General features: G+C 45.7%; 1 protein-coding gene across 2 annotated transcripts in view; it reads right to left on the reverse strand.

Annotated features, from left to right (window-relative positions):
- The window catches only part of LOC144511821 (ubiquitin carboxyl-terminal hydrolase 49-like), a 72,928-nt gene extending 66,883 nt beyond the window's left edge, over nucleotides 1–6,045 (reverse strand). The window contains exon 1 of one of the 2 annotated variants that reach the window (XM_078242175.1): nucleotides 5,817–6,045. The gene's annotated coding sequence lies outside the window, so the exon portion shown is untranslated. The remainder of the gene's footprint in view (nucleotides 1–5,816) is intronic. The other variant, XM_078242174.1, reaches the window with a different exon arrangement.
- Between the last annotated feature and the right edge of the window lie 12,233 nt (nucleotides 6,046–18,278).

The following is an 18,278-nucleotide window of genomic DNA, read 5'->3' on the forward strand; positions in this document are numbered from 1 at the left end:
TTGCTTAATCATCGCAATTCCTCTGGCTCATTTTGCACTACATTCATTGAGTCAGTACTTATGCTCCACGTGCACATTTACCTGATAAGATCCCACATTTTAACAATTCATTGCGGGTTGAATTAAGTGGCACAATGTGCAATTTATTCCAATGTGCAGTTGTTCCCCTTAATTGAAGGTCAGTTTTGAGGGGACAGAAGTTAAAAGTGAGGGGTGGGAGGTTCAGGGGGGATTTGAGGAAAAACCTTTTTACTCAGAGGGTGGTGACGGTCTGGAATGCGCTGCCTGGGAGGGTGTTGGAGGTGGGATGCCTCACATCCTTTAAGAAGTACTTGAATGAGTACTTGGCACGCCATAACATTCAAGGCTATGGGCCAAGTGCCGGCAAGTGGGATTAGGTGGGCAGGTCAGGGCATTTCATGCGTCAGTACAGACTCGATGGGCCAAAGGGCCTCTTCTGCATAGTAGTATTCTGTGGTTCTGTGACTATTCCAATCAGGAGTAGAAACACCAGAACACACACGCTGTGCATCCATTGTTACAGAAGAACTTGCTGAAGACTGGACATCAAAACAAAAATAATATCCTATAATTACAGAAAAACCTATCAGTATGTTTAGTACATTAGAGAAATACTCGGGAACAAACATTTTGCTGCAATTTAAAGCAGCACCTGCCACTTGAAACAGAAAGTACATTATATCTCTCTATCCGCAGAATGTATATCACAAAAATCACACAGAGTATAGGACATTAGGTTTGATCCCATTTTTAAAAAATGATTTGATCTAACTATGGTGCTACAAAAAGGCCAGACACCCAAATAGAAAGTATTACGGGGTTCATCAGCTCGGATTACTATCTAGGTGAGCCTTGCTGAAATACTATGTGTGTGCGCGTGTTTAAAGTGGCGGGCTGGGGAGTTGGGGAATTGGACTCAACAACAACACTTTTCTTTGGTGGTACTGACTATGTACGGTCACACCTGACGATTGATCACTTGCGTAAGGTACCAGCAACTACAGAGTTAAGTATGGACTAGCACTGGCCCACTGTGAGGTGAAGAACAAAAGAGAAAATAAAATCAGCTGGAATGTTTCACAGCAATCCTGTGCCATAACATCTTACTGCAGTAATATGTCAGGCTAGTGAGCATAGGACAATATTCTCCACCCAATCTCAGCTGAAACAGTCAAATAAGGTTAGTTTATCTATAGGAAAAGGGAAAAAGTCAAAAGGCTTCTATTTCCAAAGTGCCTTTAACATAGAAAAATTCTCTAAGTACTTTACAGGGATGTAGTCAGACAAAGATTGACAGCATGTTAAACGGGATATTTGTACAGTAGTTACACTTCAAAAGTACTTATTTGGTTGTAAAGCACCCTGGGAAGTCCTGAGGTCATGGAAGGGGCTACGTAGAAGGCAAATTCTTTGTTTATTAGGAGTGGCAACCAAACATTTGTTGAGAGGTGGGTTTTAAGGAGGATCTTAAATGAGATGAAGGTGGAAAGATTTATGGTGAGAATTCTGGAATGTGGCACCTGGTTGAGGTAGGCATGGCCATCATTGGTGGGAAGGAAGGAACATACAAAAAGCCAAAAGTGAGGGGAGCAGAGATTTTGCAGGAGCTGGGTGTTCTGGGGACACTGGCTGCAAAACTAGAGAAAGTTACAGATTTAGAATGTAAAAGAACACCGAGATTTAAGGTTGAGAATCTTAAAATTGAGATTTTGGGGAACTGAAATTCAATGTAAGTAACAAGTACAGAGATAATTGGTGAACAGGACCCAATATATGTACTTAATTGTCTCAAAATATTTTGCATACAATGAATTAATTACCTTGATGTGCACAGTAGGAAAACACGTCAGCTACTTTTCACAGTAAGGAGATGAAAGATCAGTAAATAATTTTTTTAGTGTCACTAGCTGAGGAAAGAATATTGGCCAGATCACTGGAAGAATTCTCTTCTTTATGAGCGGCAGGGGATCTTTTAACATCATCTGAAATACTGGAGTGGACGAGATCTCAGTTTAGCATCTCATCTGAAGGACAGAGCCTCTTATTATAGCAGTCATGCACCGAGATGTCAGCTGATACTGTGCACTCAGGTCAGAGTGGTCTAGAATCACAAACTTCTGACTTGGAGGTGAATGTGTTACCGCCAAGCTTTCACACATGCCCTGTCAGCCTGAAACTGGCAACAGACAAGCCTGGCAGTGGACTACCAATGATCATTGAAAGGTTTCTTTCACCTCTGTCAGTTAAGTTTTTTTCCTTTTACGGCTCTTCTGTTGGAGCGATTGGCTTCCTGCTGGCATAAAGTTTGACAGGCACCAAGATGTTCCAGAACCTCACCACAAAGTGCCTCATTATTTACACATGAACATCGATATTGAGCATCTGTAGGCTGTTTGAGTGGTAGAGTAGTTTTTTAAAGTTTATTTTTAGTGTCACAAGTAGGCTTACATTAACACTGCAATGAAGTTACTGTTGAAAATACCCTAGTCGCCACACTCTGGCGCCTGTTTGGGTACGCTGAGGGAGAATTTAGCGTGGCTAATGCACCTAACCAGCATGTCTTTTGGACTGTGGGAGGAAACCGGAGCACCTGGAGCAAACTCACGCAGACACGGGGAGAATGTGCAGACTCTACACAGACAGTGACCCAAACCGGGAATCGAACCTGAGGCAGCAGTGCTAACCACTTTGCCACCGTGCCACCCCAGTAGAGGATAGGCAAGGCTGAGAAAAGGCAAGACAATCACAGTTAAACACAATCCTGCCCAGTCCTTACATCTGCGTTCAAGCACTTTTAAATGTCACTGTTACTGTTGAGTAGTGTGCCAAAAATGATCTGCTTTCCTTTGTACTTGACTGGCACCTTAATGTTAATTCCCGATCATGTGCAACTTAAAATTTTCAGAAAGAAAAGCATGATTTAAATTTTCATTTAAATCAAAGTTCAGGATTAAGATATTCAGATTTTAAGTCAAAGGCCAAAAGGAATTGCTGGAGTGATCAGGAATCGCGAGTGATTTTTCCCTACCTAACCCTGGGATGGAGACTAATTGCTGTGTTCCTACCATTACGTTCAGCCAACTTAGCACTGATCTAACCAGGGATCAGTTGCTCATTGAGCTGAGGCACGTATTGAAATGTGCATAAAACACAGAATCCTAACAAGAGTTTACTGGGACATATGTAACATTCTCATACGCTACTAACTGGTGCGGCCAAAGAAAATCAATTCAAGACGAGGACAATGTTTTGTTAATTTTTAAAAAAGAATCAGCTGCGTAGGAATTTATAGAATTCCTAGACTTCTGAAGTACCAGTAGCAACTTCAGAGCAAGGGTTATCTTTATATGTGCAAAAAGGGCAGAAGATAGCGGGAACTAAGAGTTAGTGTGGAGGAGAAAGAATGCAGAATTAGAGGAGATATGAAGAAATACATTGCAAGATATCAGTTCAATCGGATGAAACATCTTAGACTTTGTCATAGAATCCCTACAGTGCAGAAAGAGGCCATTCGGCTCACCGAGTCTGCACCGACAATCCTACCCAGGCCCTATCCCCGTAACCCCTCTAACCCACACATCCTGGGACACTAAGGGGAAATTTAGCATGGCCAATGCACCTAACCTACACATCTTTGGAATGAACACAAATATACACATTATGAAAGGGGAATTTGCCTATGGATATTGACAATTCAGAAATTGCACAATATGATATATTTCATGACACCACGATGTGCAGTCTGTGCACACACAGGTCCTTTACTCTTTGCATCGACTACATATCAAAATTACTTCAGGGCTAGTTGGAGAACTTGCACTTTTGACAGAATGCACCAGTTGTTTATAAACACCACGGAGGTAATCTGGAAAACTGCTGAAAAAAACGTCCTTTAATATGACAATATATGGGGTCCAATTACGCCGGGGCTGACCTCCAGACTTGAAATCGCAAACTGACCTCCAAACCCGAGACTGTAAGCACCTGCTTTCATCAGAAGACAGTACACGCCCCCCTCTCCAGAAAAAAAGTCGAAAGTCTCACAGGTCCACACTTCCAGAAGACAAAAATCCACAACTGTCAACCATAGCAGATAAAAGTTACACGGGGATGACACAATCGCACCCTCCAACGCTCAGAGATAATGCAGTGAAGATACTGTGTGTGGATATAATCCACGATTTTACACATCAGGTACTCCTTTGTACACTGTTGAGTCTACCAATGATATTTCTACCAACACACAAACAGGCACGTTTCTCAAAAAAAAAATCCTTCTGATCTGATGTGCACAGATAAGAATCACAGTCAGGACTTTAAAAAAAAGTGTATTAAAAAAACACACAAGCTCTCCTAACCACGCTGTGTGGCAACGGCAGCAGCAACACACGCAAAAACTAACCATGAAACACACACGACGAAGGAGTTACAGTGACTCTTACTCCATAGAGCCAAGACTTTTTTTTTAATCTAATCCACCTAAACTGGGATTCGGCCCAGCAACAAACACCCCGACAGAGACAGAGAGGCGCTTCTGCTTACATTCATGACACAGAAGGGGGCTCGGATGCAGCATAAAAATCAGGATTTTCTACTGGACAAAGTTAAAGTCACCAGAAATGTATGCCTTGCTTATTGATAATAGCAAGAGGATTAATGACGTTCCCCCCTGGCATCATAATCACCGACATGTCATCAAACTGTTTTAAAAATTTTAATCATGTGGCAACCACGAGAGAGCGAGAGAAATAAAAAGATAAATCACACCTTCGGACTGGTAAAAAAAAGAGAGAAGATGGAGGGGAGGATGAGGAATTGGATATTTTATATGTAGAGGGGGAGGAAAAAAATCTTTGAGGTACTTGTGGAGAGAAAGAAAAATCCCAGGGGGTGAGAGAGAGTGAGAGAAATGAAAAGATAGATAAATCACACCCTAGGACTGGTTAAAAAAAAGGGGGAGGAGAGAATGAGGAGTTAAGATATTTATATATAGAAAGGGAGGAAAAAAATCTGTGAGGTACTTGTGGAGAGAAAGAAAAGAAAAATCCCACGGGAGGAGAGAGAAATGAAAAGATAAATCACATCTGAGGACCGGTTAAAAAAGAGAGGGGGAGGAGAGGATGAGGAGTTAAGGTATTTATATATAGAAAGGGAGGAAAAAAATCTGAGAGGTACTTGTGGAGAGAAAGAAAGAAAATCCCAAGAGAGAGAGAGGGAGAGAGAGAAAAGGATTTCCCAACGTGCTGGGATGTTCCAAACACTTGTTATGAAGATAAAGGTTTGGAGCAGTCAGTCAGTCAGATTCTGTTAAGAGGAGGAAGGAAGGAAGGAAGGAAGGAGGGGAAAGAGGAGGAGGGGGGAAACAGAAGAAAAGAGAGGACGAAATCTTCCCCCTCCCCCCCCCCCAAAAAAAATATAAAAGTTCAGCCAATTTTTTTTTAAAGTGTGTGTTTGAAGAGAGGGAGGCAGAAAAGAAAAGTACAGAAAGGGAGGGGGGGGCTGGGTGTTTTTTTCATTTTGCTCCTTTTGGAAAATAAAAAATTAAAGATAAATAAATAATGAGGGAGACAGTGAGGGGGGAGGAGGAGAGGGATTTAATGTGTTGTTATTGTTGTTGTGGAGACCTCGAGTCCAACACTGACTCGCGGCCTGCGCCACCTCCTTTACCACAGCAATATTGATATTTTTATTTATTATTTGAGGGGATTTTTTTTCTGGTTGATTTTTTTTGGCGGTGAGGGGGGGGGGGGGGGGAACAAGGCAGAGAGGAATTGAGAATAAATAAAACCACTCACCGCCAAAACGCCGCCGGCGGCCGCCGTCGAGCTGCTCCGCCGACATCTGGGTGCCCCCGGCCGCGATCACAAGTGGGAAGAGCGGGAGGGAGCGCCGCCCGGGCAGAGCCGGCACCCTGGGCGCGTTTTTTTTTAACCTCCAAAATAAGATTTGAAAAGGCTCATAAAGAACAATAGAGCGCTTGGACAGGAAGTCACTGGGTGGCGCCATTGCTGCTGTGACGCCGCCGGGTCAGGGGGCGGGGCCTGGGGAAGGGGGCGGGGTCAGTGAGCAGGGGGGGAGGGGTCAGTGGGCAGGCAGGCGGGGCCAGTAGGGAGTAGGCGTGGCCTCCACACCTCAACATTCCAACCCAACACCCCAACATTCCAAACCCCCACACATTCCAATCCGGACCCCCCCCCCACCCCCAACGCATTCCAATCCAGACCCCCCCCCACCCCCCACACATTCCAATTCAGACCCCACCCCGAACACATTCCAATCCGGACCCCCCCCACCCCCGACACATTCCAATCCGGACCCCCCCCACCCCCGACACATTCCAATCCGGACCCCCTCCACCCCCGACACATTCCAATCCGGACCCCCTCCACCCCCGACACATTTCAATCCAGACCCCCCCTCACCCCCACACGTTCCAATCCGGACCCCCCCCTCCACCCCCAACACATTCCAATCCGGACACCCCCCACCCCCACACATTCCAATCCGGACCCCCCCACCCCCACACATTCCAATCCGGACCCCCGCCCCCACCCCCAACACATTTCAATCCAGACCCCCCCTCACCCCCAACACATTCCAATCCAGACCCCACCCCGAACACATTCCAATCCGGACCCCCCTCCCACCCCCAACACATTCCAATCCGGACCCCCCTCCCACCCCCAACACATTCCAATCCGGAACCCCCTCCACCCCCAACACATTCCAATCCGGAACCCCCTCCACCCCCAACACATTCCAATCCGGACCCCCCCCACCCCCAACACATTCCAATCCGGACCCCCCCCCACCCCCAACACATTCCAATCCGGACCCCCCTCCCACCCCCAACACATTCCAATCCGGAACCCCCTCCACCCCCAACACATTCCAATCCGGACCCTCCCCCACCCCCAACACATTCCAATACGGACCCCCCTCCCACCCCCAACACATTCCAATCCGGACCCCCCTCCCACCCCCAACACATTCCAATCCGGAACCCCCTCCACCCCCAACACATTCCAATCCGGACCCTCCCCCACCCCCAACACATTCCAATCCGGAACCCCCCCTCGACCCTGACACATTCCAATCCGGACCCCCCCCTCGACCCCCACACATTCCAATCCGGACCCCCTCCCACCCCCGACACATTCCAATCCAGACCCCACCCCCACCCCCAACACATTCCAATCCAGATCCCTACATTCAAAGCCAGCCTCCCCAACCATTTCAATCCACAACCTCTTCCCCTCATTCCACCCCCACCCCCCCACAAAACACACACATACACATTGGCCTCGCTCCACGTGGCTTTAGCCCATGGCTGACCCACCTCTCGCCCACTCCGTACTATGCACCGTATTCAATCCCCCTTGACCCACCCCCCCTTCTCATTCCGTGCCACGTGCCACATTCGAACCCCCTTTCCCAGCTTGACCCCTCCTCCCCTCTCATTCCGTGCCATGTGCCACATTGAAACCCCCTTGCCCACCCTCTCCCGTTTTCATTCCGTGCCGCATTCAAGCCCCTTCCCCGATTTGATTTTCCCCCATCCCCTCACCCACTCATTCCATACCATACACCAGATTTGAACCTCTTTCCCCGACTTGACCACCCACTCACTCTGTTCCATACCCCACGTTCAAGTCACTTTCCCTGAGGCTTGCCCACCACCCCGCCCCCCCCTCACGCATTCACTCTATGCCATGCATTGCATTTAATCCCCTTTCTCCAGGACTTGACCCCTGACCTTGGCCACCGCCCCCCCCCCCCCCCCCCCCCCCCGCCCCCCCCACCCCTCCACTGGTGCAGCACACCATATTCAAGCCCGTTTCCCCGGCTTGACACCCTCAGACCCCTCTCACCCACTCACTCAGTGCCATGCACCATGTTCAAGTACCTTTCCTAGAAGCTTGACCCTCCCTCAAACCATACCCTCCCCCCACCCACTCCACGCCATGCCCACCATGGGCCACATTCAGGTGCCACTCCTGTGCCAAGCTTTGAGCACCCTACCCATCAAACAAAAATCAAGGCTCGACACCCTGTTGCAGTGCCAACCTGCACTGAAATGTTAGCGATGGGTGCTCTCTCCCACAAGACCTTAAATGTTCGAGTTTAATAGTCAAGGGCGTTAAGGGTTATGGGAGGAGGGAGTGTGGAATGGTGGAGGTTGGCAGAAAGGAAACTTTGATTTGATTTGATTTGATTTTATTATTGTCACATGTATTGGTATACAGTGAAAAGTTTTGTTTCGTGCGCGCTATATAGACAAAGCATACCGTTCATAGAGCAGGAAATGAGAGAGTGCAGAATGTAGTGTTACAATCATAGCTGGGGTGTAGAGAAAGATCAGCAGCCGGGAAGAAGTTCTTGAGTCGGCTGGTGCGTGACCTCAGACTTTTGTATCTTTTTCCTGAAGGAAGAAGGTAGAAGAGAGAATGCCTGGGGTGCGTGGGGTCCTTAATTATGCTGGCTACTTTGCCGAGGCAGCGGGAAGTGTCGACAGAATCAATGGATGGGAGGCTGGTTGGCGTGATGGATTGGGCTACATTCACGACCTTTTGTAGTTCCTTGCGGTCTTGGGCAGAGCAGGAGCCATACCAAGCTGTGATATAACCAGGAAGGATGCTTCTATGGTGCATCTGTAAAGGTTGGTGAGAGTTGTAGCTGACATGCCAAATTTCCTTAGTCTTCTGAGAAAGTAGAAGCATTGGTGAGCTTTCTTAACTATAGTGTCGGCATGGAGGAACCAGGACAGGTTGTTGGTGATCTGGACACCTAAAAACCTGGAAGCTCTCGACCCTTTCTACTTCGTCCCCGTTGATGTAGACAGGGGCATATTCTCCTTTACGCTTCCTGAAGTCAATGACAATCTCTTCATTTTGTTGACATTGAGGGAGAGAATATTGTTTCCGTGAAGTTGAGGTCGTAATCAGATCATCCTGATCTTATCGTATGTCCCCTTCTTGTCCCTTAGTGATGGGTGTGGATGGTTGGGTTATCGTGATATTTAGCAAGGAAGTTATACTGGTTTGGACTCAGCTGGAGTATTCCTTCCTGTTCTGGGAGCTACACTTTAGAAAAGATGTGAAGGCATTGGAGAGGGTTCAGAAAAGATTCAAAAGAATGATTCCAGGGACGAGGAACTTCCGTTACATAGATAGATTGGAGAAGTCAGGGCTGTTTTCACCTGGAGTAGGTTGAGGGGAGATTTGATAGAGAGATTCAATATCACTGGGTCTACTCAGGAAGGAATTGTTTCTATCGGTGGAAGGATGAAGAAAGGTGAAGAACTGGTAAAAGAAACAGCCACAACAGCGAGTTGTTAAATTCTGGAATACACTGCTCAAGGGTGTAGTGTGGAGGGAGGATCAATTGAGACTTTGCAAAAGGAATTAAATCATTATCCCAAATGGAAAAAATTGCAGTGCTACTGGGAAAAGGTAGGTGAGTGGACTAGCTGAATTATTCCTTTGGAGAGCTAACACAGACACAACAGGCTGAATGGTCTCCTTCGTGCTGTAACTTCTATTGTTGAATGACGGAGCAAGCTCGAGGGAACAAGTGACCCACTCCTGTTCCCATTTCTTGCGTATAAACCCATCTGCCTGCTCAAATGGAGGTAAAAACTCTATGACGCTATTTTAAAGAAGAGTAGGTGTCCTGGCCGATTATAGTACCACAATCGACATCACAAAATCAGATTATCTGATCATTGCCACATTGCTGATTGTGGGAGCTTGCTGTGTGCATACTGTATTGAATCTCTGCATTTCTTACAACAGCAATTACACTTCATTGACTGGAAAATGTTTGGAGCCATCCGGTTGTCCTTAAAAAGTGCATATAAATGCAAGTCTTTTTCCTTTTTGGATTTTCTTTTAGAGGAACACACACACTCAGAATAGGTATTTGCTATGCCAGCCTTATAGACGGGGCGATCGGCTGTATGGGAGGGGAGAGCATAAACATAAGTGGTGATCTGAATCACAGTTTTCTAGATATCATGGGAAACTGATTGGGAGTTACCCTGGTTGGGAGTCTGGCACCAAAGTGGAGGAGGGTATAATCTAAAATGTTGAGCTTTTCAGGTTAAGTGGTGATTTGATCACTGTTTTTAAGATATCAAAGGGAATTGATTAGGGTAGATTGAGAGTTCAAGGCAAAATACTGCGGATGCTAAAATCTGAAACAGAAACAGAAAATGCTGGAGAAGCTCAACAGGTCTGACAGCATCTGTGGAGAGAGAAGAGAGCCAACGTTTCGAGTCAGGATCAATCGAGCATGGCACTATTCCAAAGAGCAGAGGGCTTATCTCTGGCGTCCTGGCCACAACTTATACCTCAATCAACACCACAAAATCTGGTCATTACCATCTTGCTGTTTGTGGTCACGTTTCAAAAAGTACAGGATTTTATTACCTGTAAATTGCTTTTGAGACATCTCTGGTGGTCATGAAAAGCAACATGTAAACGCAAGTCTTTCTTTTCCACACAATTTTCATCTTCAAATATTTATCCGTTCTACTTCTACCACCTCTTCGTACAATGCGTTCGGGATCATCCAGAATCAGAGATTGCGTTCTGGATCACCAGAAGCCATTGCATTTTTTTTTCCCCTTACGTCACCTCTGGTTGATTTGTAGAAGGAAATGGGGGAAAAATGTTGCTTGACTGGGTCGGGTAGTTGGAGATGACAAAACCTCCAGGGAGATGACCAAATATGGTTAGCACCTTTTAATCCACAACAAAATGCCATTTTGCAATAAAATCATAAGGAGGCAGATTTGCCGCAGTGACACCCAACAAAAAAAAGTGGCCCCTTATTAAGAAGGACATAATTAATAAAAATTCAGAACCATAACGCACAGGGAGTTTGTAAAAATGGAATACTATCACCTATGTCCAGTCACAGAAACATAAAAAATAGAATCAGGAGGAGGCCATTCGGCCCTTCGAGCCTGCTCCGCCATTCATTTTGATGATAGCTGATCATCAAATTCAATACTCTGATCCCGCCTTTCCCCCCCCCATGTCTGTTGATCCCTTTAGCCCCAAGAGCTATATCTAATTTCTTCTTGAAGTCACATGTTTTGACCTCAACTACTTTCTGTGATAGTGAATTCCACAGATTCACCACCCTCTGGGTGAAGAAATTTCTCCTCACCTCTATGCTGCTGAACGTCCTTTTCATATTTTAGGGAGGGGAGATTGGGGATAAACAACCAGCTTTCTTTTGCACTAGCTAATAAACACAGCTCCAGAGAAAACAGGGAAAATGTCACCTCTGTTTAAATAGCTTGTGTTGAACTTCTTACTTCAGTGGGGCAGCACGGTGGCACAGTGGTTAGCACTGCTGCCTCGCAGTGCCAGGGACCCAGGTTTGATACCCGGCTTGGGTCACTGTCTGTGTGGAGTTTGCACGTTCTCCCTGTGTCTGTGTGGAGTTTGCACATTCTCCCTGTGTCTGCATGGATTTCCTCCGGGTGCTTCGATTTTCTCCCACAGTCCAAAAATGTGTGGGTTAGGTGGATTGGCCATGATAAATTGCCATTTAGTGTCAGGGGGACTAGCTAGGGTAAATGCATGGGGATGGGGCCTGGGTGGGATTGCGGTTGGCGCTGATCCGATGGGCTGAATGGATTCTATGATCTATGATGAAGAACAAAAAATCATTTTCATAATACACTGAAAGCTCTCCAGTTTAGAAATCTATTGTTCAGAAACATGTTGTCTGGAAGCCTGATGAGCAGACCCGAGCAACTCACAGCATCATTTTATTTCAGTGCCTTGGGAGCAAGTAAATCAAATTTTATTGCAGCTTTATCATGTTTTATCATTGTTTTATGCTTTAGGTATTTATATCGATGGTGTTTTCCAGTTCATACATTTGTGGTTAGACATTCTGGCAATGCAGAAAATTCCAGAATCCAGAAATGACTTGATCCCAAACATTCTGGACTGCCAAGGTTATGGTGTAGTACATTTTACATCCCTGGGAATGTTAGCTATGCTTGACGTACAATCAGAGTCACTGCTGCATAGTCGAAGGCGGAAAACAATTGCGCACAAGTCTCAAAGACAGCAACAAGATAACTGAGCACTGAGAGTGGCACAGTGGCTAGTACTGCTGTCTCACAGTACCAGGGACCCGGGTTCAATTCTGGCCTCGGTGACTGTGCAGAGTTTGCACGTTCTCCTCGTGTCTGCGTGGGCTTCCTCCAGGTGCTCTGGTTTCCTCCCACATCCCAAAGATGTGTGGGTTAGGTTGATTGGCTATGCTAAATTGCCCCTTAGTGTCAGGGGATTAGCAGGGTAATTATATGGGGACAGGGACTGGGTGAGATTGTTGTTGGTTCAGGCTCAATGGGCCAAATGGCTTCCTTTTGCACTCCAGGGATTCTATAATTCTAATCTGTTTGGCAGTAATGTTGACCAGGTGAACTCACATGTTTTTCAGAGCATGTGTGTATGGGATCATGCACATCGCAAACAGGGCATCAATTTAAATTGACATCTCATCCCACCCAAAAAATAAGTTATCTCTCAAAATGAAGTTCTGCACTTATATGTCAGGGTGGATAATGTGCTCAGATCCCTGGAGTGAAACTCAGCCTCTGATCTCCGGATAAGCGTTCTCCAAGACAGCCTTCACGACACACGACAGCGCAGAGTTGCTGAGCAGAGACTGATAACCAGGTTCCGCACACATGAGGACGGCCTTAACCGGGATATTGGGTTCATGTCACACTATCTGTAACCCCCACAACCTGCCTGGATGTGCAAAATCTCACTGGCTGTCCTGTCTGGAGACAATACACATCTCTTTAACCTGTGCTTAATGCTCCCTCCACTCACATTGTCTGTACCTTTAAGACTTGGTTAGCTGTAAAGGCTCACATTCCAATCATTATTCATGTAAATTGAGTTTGTGTCTTTGTGCCTTGTTTGTAATCAGAACTCCCGCCCACCTGACGAAGGGACAGCCTGTTCCGAAAGCTCGTGGCTTTTGCTACCAAATAAACCTGTTGGACTTTAACCTGGTGTTGTTAGACTTCTTACTGTGAAACTTAAACCCCAGAACTGTATGACTGAGAACGCCACCCCCTTAACCAAACTGAAATCCTTTGAGTTGCTCTTCTGTCATGCAATAGACACCAAAGTGTCCGAAGCACAGTCACCATAGCTGCAAACCTGGCCTGTCCCTTTCAAAATTACTGCTTGAATACTTCTTATGGGCAAGTGGTTTAAATTGGTAAACATGTTATTTCCTGGTATCAACCACAAGGTATTTAAACTTTTGCAACTTTTCTGACTGCAGATTAGAAGGGACAATTAGACAACCATTGACATTTTTTATTTAAAAAAAAAAGTTTTAAATCTGTGAGCACACTTTCATGACTGGGACATAATGAGACCCAGATTGTTATGCGTATCTAAATAGATAGAATTGTTCAGTTAGATTGCAAATTCATTTCAGGAAGTTTATTTTTGGAACAAGAGTGAGGTGCATTAAAGATATCTGCCATTCGCCAATGCATTTTAGAAAGTTTGCTTGTCCTCTGGTTTGTTAGATACTCCATTTCAAACAACATCCGCACCCCCCTTTACCAATTTGAACTCCTCCAATTCCTCCCTTTGCACCTTTGAGGGCAGCATGGTGGCACAGTAGTTAGCACTGCGCTGCCTCACAGCGTCAGGGTCCCGGGTTCGATTTCCAGCTTGGGTCACTGTCTGCACGTTCTCCCCGTGTCTTCCATGGGTTTCCTCCGGGTGCTCCGGTTTCCTCCCACAGTCCGAAAGGCATCCTGGTAAGGTGCATTGGCCGTGCTAAATTCTCCCTCAGTGTACCCAAACAGGTGCTGGAGTGTGGCGAATAGGGGACTTTCACAGTAACTTCATTGCAGTGTTAATGTAAGCCTAATTGTATCACTAATAAATAAAGTTTAAACCTTTAAAACCAACAATTTTTTCTACTTTCTAGAAAGTTTTCTCTTAAAAGGGTACGGTTCAAAAATATCAGTCCCCATCATGCTACCTTGCAATAGAGGCCAATCCTCATGATATCACTCAGTGAATTTTAGCAAGCGCCTTAACAGCACAAAGAGGCAATTCGGCCCATTGTGCCTTTGCCAGCTCTTTGGAAGAATCTAGTCTCACCTGCCCTGCTCATTCCCCACAATCCAACAAATCTTTTCTCTTCCAAGTATACATCCAATTCCCTTTTGAAAGATACTATTCACCCTGCCTTCAGAATCCATTAAGGAATAGCATTGCAGATCATGAAAACATTCTGCATAAAAATAAAATCCCAATCTATCCCTGTTTCTTTTATCAGAGAGGCATCCCAGTCAAGGCAAATCCTGCCCTTGTTAAGTATCCCAACAACTGGATTTTCCAACAGGATAACAATATGGAGCAAGAACTCTGGCCAGATAATGAAGTCCTCTATGACTCGGTGCGTGCCTTTAGTGTTAGTTATTGTCGGTGCAGACTTGATGAGCCTAAGGGCCTATCCTGCACTGTATAAGCATAGATTTAAGGTGGGAGGGGAGAGATACAAAAGTGGCCAGAGGGGCAATTTTTTCACACAGAGGGTGGTGAGTGTCTGGAACAAGCTGCCAGAGGTAGTAATAGAGGCAGGTACAATTTTGTCTTTTAAAAAGCATTTAGACAGTTACATGGGTAAGATGGGTATAGAGGGATATGGGCCAAATGAGGGCAATTAGGACTAGCTTCAGGGTTTTAAAAAAAAGGGGCAGCATGGATAAGTTCAGCCAAAGGGCCTGTTTCCGTGCTGTAAACCTCTATGACTCTATAACTCTGGTAGTCTCATAAACCTTTAAATGATTTAAACCTTTAGATGTCCCGAGGCATGGTACATTGGGGAAACTATGCAGACGCTGCGACAACGGATGAATGAACACCGCTCGACAATCATCAGGCAAGACTGTTCTCTTCCTGTTGGGGAGCACTTCAGCGGTCACGGGCATTCGGCCTCTGATATTCGGGTAAGCGTTCTCCAAGGCGGCCTTCGCGACACACGACAGCGCAGAGTCGCTGAGCAGAAACTGATAGCCAAGTTCCGCACACACGCGGACGGCCTCAACCGGGATATTGGGTTCATGTCACACTATTTGTAACGCCCACAGTTGCGTGGACCTGCAGAGTTTCACTGGCTGTCTTGTCTGGAGACAATACACATCTTTTTAGCCTGTCTTGATGCTCTCTCCACTCCCATTGTTTTGTTTCTTAAAGACTTGATTAGTTGTAAGTATTCGCATTCCAACCATTATTCATGTAAATTGAGTCTGTGTCTTTATAAACTCTGTTTGTGAACAGAATTCCCACTCACCTGAAGAAGGGGCTTAGAGCTTCGAAAGCTTGTGTGGCTTTTGCTACCAAATAAACCTGTTGGACTTTAACCTGGTGTTGTTAAACTTCTTACAGTCTCATAACACCAGGTTAAAGTCCAACAGATTTATTTGGCAGCACCAAGCTTTCGGAGCGCTGCCCCTTCACCAGGTGATGAAGGAGCAGTGCTCCAATAGCCTGTGCTACCAAATAAACCTGTCGGACTTTAACCTGGTGTTGTGAGACTTCTTAATGTGCCCACCCCAGTCCAACGACGGCACCATGTACGATTCTAGATACTGATGCTAATTTTGATCATGACTACCACACAACTGAGATCAGCAGTTGCAACACGATTTGGCAATTGATTCTTTTCCAGCTCTGCATACTCAACTAACAGGCTGCACATTTACCAATGAAGCCACTGGCAGAGCAGACTTTGCAGTGATTGTAGTCATAAACTCCACGCAACAATAAAGTTGCTTTCTGTAGTGGCTACAGTGCAGTCAAGAGCTGTAAAGACTTTATGGCATTTAGAAAGAGCTTCAAAACATACTTGGCCCAGCAGGTGTAATAGGAAAATAAATGTGTGCAATGCAAATCTCATCTGAAGAATATGATCCACTTTGATGTATGTAACTTGTAAAAATAAATACTTCCACATGTTCAGCCGACTTACTCTTAATAACTCCCCTCTGTTGACAGATCTGTCCGTCTTAGGACAAGAAAATGGGAAATAATGTGACAATTGGCAATAATTTAAAGAAATTACCAGATTAAAGTGAAATAAATCAGGTTTTAAATATGTCAACATGTATTATTTGAAAACCAAAATGTGAGGAATCCACTGACATTACATTCGTGAACTGACCACAGAAACAGCAATTTTTAACATATTGTTAAAACTAATTTTCTCCACTCGTCAGTCACTGATTTTTGGAGTGATTCTCAAGAACCTGGCGTAAGATTAAAGATATTTTTACAGCTGGTAACTCCACAGGCTGTCTTGTCAGCTGCACAAGGCACTTAGTGCAGAAAAAGCAGAGACTTAGCTTGCTACCACCTAATGGTAGCAGGAGGTGGTTCTACTGGTTTCTATTGGTGGTTGGCAACATCATTAGTGGCAAAAAACAGATTGCCATTGTTTTAATTCGTTAGCTACCCAGTAAAGGTGCAACACGCGTGAATAGCCTGTGCTGTATGATCGTACACCAGATATTGCAAATAAATTAAAGGCAAAATACCGTGGATGCTGGAAATCTGCAGTAAAAACAGAAAATGTCGGAAAAACTCAGATCTGGCGGCATCTGCGCAACGGGAAACAGAGTTAAGGGATGGAAATTCTCCCCCCCAAAAATTAAGTGTTATAACGGCTCGAAAGTTGGAGCAATCTATGCTGGGACAGACATACGTGGAGGCAGTGTAGTGGGCTTTCTTCTGGGCGCCACTGCCTCCACGCATCTCTGGAATTTTGACGTTGTCAACTCCGCACCAGAAATCAGAGGCCCCCCAGGAGGTTTGGGGGGGCGGTGGGGGGGTTGAGAAGAGGTGCCCCCAGGTTCTATTAGGGGACCTGCTGCCACTCTGCAGTCCGTATCGCGAGCAGAGAGCAGAGGGAAGGACTGGTCGGGGCTGGCCATCGGGGTGGTGGTCCGAGGCTGGCCCAGAGACATCCAGGAGGCCAGGGGGAGTAGGGCCAGCGATCAAGAGCCCAGCAGTGTGGGGTTACTGCACATGCGCCGATCACGGTGCTGACAGATCAGCAAATGCGCAGTGGCCCGCTCAGCGCTGTGCTGCCGGCTTCTCCAGTGATGCACAGAGTGTGGGAGATTCATTTTGAAAGTCCCGCTGAAAAAAGCAGCGGGACTTACTCCAGTTTTTACATGAATTCAGCACTTCAAATGTTTTTGGGGCGAATTCCACCCCACCTGTTCATTCACGACTGCAATACTAAAATTCTGAGAGTGTAAAATAGAATATCACGTACCTCTAATTCCACTATCAGAGTACAATCTTTTACTGCTGATGAAGAAACAAATTGAACGAGCCACTTTTATTAGCCCTTGGTCTAAAACGTTATTCAGATATTCATTCTTGTAATGTATCAGTCGAGCAGTAACCAATGTATATAGAAAGAATACTTGGATAGTGAACAGAGATCCTGAGATGGTGGGGAACTGAGGTGTAAAAGGATCCTTTCCCCAGTCGAGCCGAGTCAGCTATTCTGAGCCTGGGCAGTGAATGGAACATCATAATCGTCCTTAGCACTTCCCCACCAGGGAGAGGGGGGGGCAAAGATAAATTATCCCAGCCTTGATTACTATCTAGTAATCCCAACTGGAAAATACAGGATGTTTGGACATGGGATGAGGGGACAGCCTATTTCCATAACCAACTCTACTTGTTAAGATGTCATTGTTGTCTTATTGTGCTCTTGTGAATCATCTTGGGACCTTATACTACATTAAAAGATGATATAGAAAATGCAGATTATCTGTCCAGTTTAGGGGTGATGCCCTCCACTGCTGAATATCCATGACAACATTCCATCTAAGTTGTCTTTTGACATAGGACAGCCAGTTTGGAGTTTTCACTTCTCCCCGTGTCTACGTGGGTTTCCTCTGGATGCTCCGGTTTCCTCCCACAGCCCAGAGATGTGCAGGTTAGGTAATTGGCCATGCTAAATTGCCCCTTAGTGTCAGGGGGACTAGCTAGTGTAAATACATGGGGTTATGGGGATAGAGTGGGATTGTGGTCGGTGAAGACTTGATGGGCCGAACGGTCTCCTGTAGGTTTCTATGTTTCTAAGGACTCAGGAGCGGAAGTCCCCTAGTTCCAGTCACTGCCAAAGTGAAAACATCCTCCTGGTTTCTACCCTAACGAGTCCACTCAGGA

This window comes from Mustelus asterias, chromosome 25 (assembly GCF_964213995.1).
Source record: "Mustelus asterias chromosome 25, sMusAst1.hap1.1, whole genome shotgun sequence".
NCBI lineage: Eukaryota > Metazoa > Chordata > Chondrichthyes > Carcharhiniformes > Triakidae > Mustelus > Mustelus asterias.